Source organism: Arachis hypogaea, chromosome 16 (assembly GCF_003086295.3).
Source record: "Arachis hypogaea cultivar Tifrunner chromosome 16, arahy.Tifrunner.gnm2.J5K5, whole genome shotgun sequence".
Lineage (NCBI taxonomy): Eukaryota > Viridiplantae > Streptophyta > Magnoliopsida > Fabales > Fabaceae > Arachis > Arachis hypogaea.
In genome coordinates, this window is record NC_092051.1 from 74,442,123 (window position 1) to 74,446,732 (window position 4,610).

The 4,610-nt window shown below is 39.6% G+C and overlaps 1 non-coding gene across 1 annotated transcript; it reads right to left on the reverse strand.

Annotated features, from left to right (window-relative positions):
- Nucleotides 1-4,065: 4,065 nt before the first annotated feature.
- LOC112759928 (small nucleolar RNA R71) lies at nucleotides 4,066-4,169 on the reverse strand. The gene has a single exon (XR_003180391.1). It is a non-coding gene; the product is annotated as a small nucleolar RNA R71 (small nucleolar RNA).
- Nucleotides 4,170-4,610: the final 441 nt, after the last annotated feature.

The window sequence follows — 4,610 nt, forward strand, 5'->3', positions numbered from 1 at the left end:
TTGATTGTTAGTTGAAAAACAAATCATGGAAAGCATGATTAGAAGAGAATTGAATGAATCGACCCTATACACTTGAGCGATTAGAGCGGATACGCTTTCGGTGAGGGTTCGATGCTCAATTCCTTGTTCATCGGCTTTCATGAGCTTTTCTTCTTGCAAGTCTACTTGTACTTTATTTTGATATTCAAATTGGTAGGATTCATGAATCATCATACTACTTAGCCCTACATGTGCACATGTGTTCTTGGGGATTGATTTACTTTTAACTAAGTAGGTAGAATCATTTTGCATTTAGTTGCATTCATATAGATAGGTGCATATAGTTTATTTGCATTGAATAAATGTTCATACCCTGTTCCTTGTCCTACTTTATTCTTAGCATGAGGACATGCTTAGTTCAAGTGTGGGGAGATTTGATACACCCCAATTTTTTGGTTTATCTTGTGCTTAATTTGTGGGATTTTATCACCTTTTCTCACATTTATTCAATGAAATAGCATGGTTTTGCAATTCTCCCTTGATTTGTGATTAAATGTGAAAACATGCTTTTTAGGCCTTAAAATAGCTAAATTTAACTCACTTTAATTCCATTCGATACCTTGAAATATTTGTTGAGTGATTTCAGGTTCATAAGGCAAGTATTAGATGGAATAAGTGAAGAGAAAATCATGCAAAGTGGGAGAACTCATGAAGAAATGAAGGAACCGCAAAGCTGTCAAGCCTGACCTCTTCGCACTCAATCGACCATAACTTGAGCTACAGAGGTCCAAATGAGGCGGTTCCAGTTGCGTTGGAAAGATAACATCCGTGGCTTCAAAATAATATAAAATTTGCCATAGTTTCTCGACGTATACGGGCACGCACGTGCCATGTACGCGTTGATGCCAGGGCATCTTGGCCAGTTTCACTGACCTTTTCTTTACTGTTTTTAGGTTAGTTTCATGTATTTCTTTAGGAAATAAGCTAGTTTTGGGTAGATATTCACCTATGCCTTGATTCAAGCATACATTGTGCATTTTACATAATTTCATGAGGATTTTGCATAAGTTTAGTGACAATTATTATGTTGCATTACTCATGACTTGGACTAGAGCTTTGATGCACTTTATTGCTTGATTTCAGGACCAAAAGGAAGCAAGAAAAGGGGAGGTAACTTGCAAGGTTAATGAGAAAAGTGATTGCCAATAACACTCTCAAAAAGCCATCAATGCCCACGTTAGAGAGTCACGTTAAACTAAGTTAACGTGAACTCTAACGTGGAGAAGAGAAGTTGAGCCAACGTTAGTGACACTTAACATTGTCACTAACGTTGGCAATTACTCATAAGTGGCCATGTTAGAAGCCACGTTAACCAAGTTAACGTGGCCTCTAACGTTAAGGAGGGAAGAGAAGCCAACGTTAGTGACACTCAACATTGTCACTAACGTTGGCCTATGATGCAAAGTACCACGTTAACTCCCACGTTAACTTGGTTAACGTGGGAACTAACGTAAGGGATGAAGAGTTGTCGACAACGTTAGTGACACTTAACATTGTCACTAACGTTGAAGAAACCACACAACCCCCAAGAGTCACGTTAACTTCCACGTTAACTTGGTTAACGTGGAAGCTAACGATGAGGAATGAAGGATGAACCAACGTTAGTGACACTCAACATTGTCACTAACGTTGGGATTGCTAAAGATGGCCACGTTAACCTAGTTAACGTGGATTCTAACGTGAGACCTAGGGGCACATTGGAACATTAGTGACAATGTTGAATGTCACTAACGTTCTCGAAGGATGGCAAGGGCCACATTAGAAGCCACGTTAACCTAGTTAACGTGGGCTTTAACGTGAAGCAAGAAGGGGCACACTGGAACGTTAGTGATAATGTTGAGTGTCACTAACGTTCTCGAAGGTTCACAAGGCAACGTTAAAAGCCACGTTAACCTAGTTAACGTGGGTTTTAACGTGAGGCAAAGGGGTGCATTGGAACGTTAGTGACAATGTTAAGTGTCACTAACGTTCTCGAACTATTATTCTCACTAAATATTAACACCCCTAACGTCCTAAACTAAAGTCTCCGCCCACTTCACACCTTCTCTCTGCAAGTAAAGCCAAGCCCAAATAAAGAAAGGAACTGCTTCAAACTCAAGATCCAAAGGCCCAAGACTTGAAGAATCACACTAGAAGCTGAGAAGAGTAGTATATATAGGAGTAGCTTTGAATTCAGAAGGAGTTCTGGAAGGCTAGAAGAAAAGAGAACTACTCTCTGTATTTACTTTCTTTGCAATTTCTAGTTTTATGATTTATTCTCCATCTTTGTTTTCATTTTCAAGAGCTATGAACAACTAAACCCCTTTCATTGGGTTAGGGAGCTCTGTTGTAATTTGCTGGATCAATACTAATTTTCATTATTCTTCTTCTATCTTTCCTCTTGATTTTACTTGAAAGCTTTCGATCTTCATCCAATTGAGTAGTAATCTTGGAAGAGAAGCTATTCAAACTTGGATCTCTTTTGAACCTTGAAAGAGGAATAAAGAGATCAAGCTAGAAATGCTTTCTCATGCTGGACCAAATTGGGTTTGGATGGGTATGTGACTATAACCCTCTCAACACTTGATTTGGGAAATGCATGTGGTATAATCAGTGACCATACTTCATCTATACTCATGAGCAGTTGACCAAGGAATTGGCTATTGATCAAGATTTGAGAGATTGAATTGCAAGAAATTGTAATTCAATCACTTAAGATTGCCAAGGAGATCAATGAGTGCATTGATTGAGGAAGAGATGAAAATGAACTTGATCCGGAGAATTGCAACATCTCCTAAGCCCAATGAACTCCCCATCTCTGATCTTACCCATTCTCTTTAATTTATGCTATTTACTTTTATGAGCAAATCCCCCATTCCCATTTACAATTCTGCATTTTATTTTCAGTCATTTACTTCCAGTTCTTTAATTCTAGCATTTACTTTTCTGTTATTTACATTCCGGCCATTTTATTTTCTACAACTCTCGATCCAAATTCTGGATTCGCTCAACTAGAACATTCTTCTAATTAAAGTTGCTTGATCAATCAATCCCTGTGGGATTCGACCTCACTCTATTGTGAGTTTTTACTTGACGACAACTTCGGTACACTTGCCGAAGGGAGATTTGTTGAGAGACAAGTTTTTCGTGCATCAAGTTTATGGCGCCGATGCCGGGGATTGATTGTGCATCAACAATGATTAAATTGGAAGATCACTAGATTGAGCATTTTTATTTTGTGAATTACATTTTTCTGTTTGAGTAATTTACTTTTTGTTTCAGTTAAACTTCTTCCCTTCCCCCTCTACTCTTTTGTTCTTCTTTGTTATTTTCAATTCTGTTTGCTAACCCACTAACTGTTTGATATATTTCATCACCCACAACTAACAGTAATTCTGACACAAATACTGTCTGCACCTATTTTCTTTGCTTGTACTTGTTGGTTGTATGACAGGGAGAAGAAGCGGGGCTTCAACTTTCTTTGATTCTGAACCTGAGAGAACCTTCCTTAGACTAAGGAGGGAGGCAAAAGAAAAATGAGTAGTTGGTGCTGAAGAAGAGGAGGAACACTTTGAGGAATACTTTGAACCAAACATGGAAGAAAACCTGGAAAATCATCATGAAGAAGAGACTCAAAACCATGGCAGAGGAGGTGGAGCAAATCATGCTGGGGAGGATAGAAGAGTTTTGGGCTCTTACATTAATCCAAACCCAGGCAATTGTGGAAGTAGCTTCCAAAAGCCAACAATCCATGCCAACAACTTTGAACTTAAACCACAGCTCATCACCCTTGTCCAAAACAACTGTTCGTTTGGAGGAGGTGTTCAACAAGACCCCAATCAACATTTGACCACCTTCCTGAGAATATGTGACACAGTGAAATCTAATGGTGTTCATCCTGACGCCTATAGACTGCTTTTATTTCCTTTCTCACTCAGGGACAAGGCAGCCAAGTGGCTAGAATCCTTCCCAAGGGAGAGCTTGACAACTTGGAAGGATGTGGTGAACAAATTCTTAGCAAGATTCTACCCTCCTCAATGAATCAATAGGCTGAGAGCTGAGGTTCAAACTTTCAGGCAACAAGATGGTGAGACTCTGTATGAAGCATGGGAGAGGTTCAAGGACTTGACAAGGAGGTGTCCACCTGACATGTTCAATGAATGGGTCCAGCTGCACATTTTCTATAAAGGTCTCTCTTATGAGTCAAAGAAGGCCGTGGACCATTCATCTGGAGGATCCTTGAATAAGAAGAAGACCATTGAGGAAGCCATAGATGTTATTGAAACAGTAGCAGAAAACGACTACTTCTATGCTTCCGAAAGAGGGAACACAAGAGGAGTGATGGAACTAAACAATGTAGATGTTCTGTTAGCCCAAAACGAGCTCATTACCCAGCAGCTGGCTGACCTCACCAAGAAGATGGAGAAGAACCAAGTAGTAGCAATCTCATCTTCATCAACAATCCAAGAAGGGGTGAATGAAGAAGCAGAAGGGAGTCAGGAGCAAGCCAACTACATTGGGAATTCACCAAGAAAAAACTATGATCCATACTCCAAAACTTACAACCCTGGATGGAGAAACCACTCAAACTT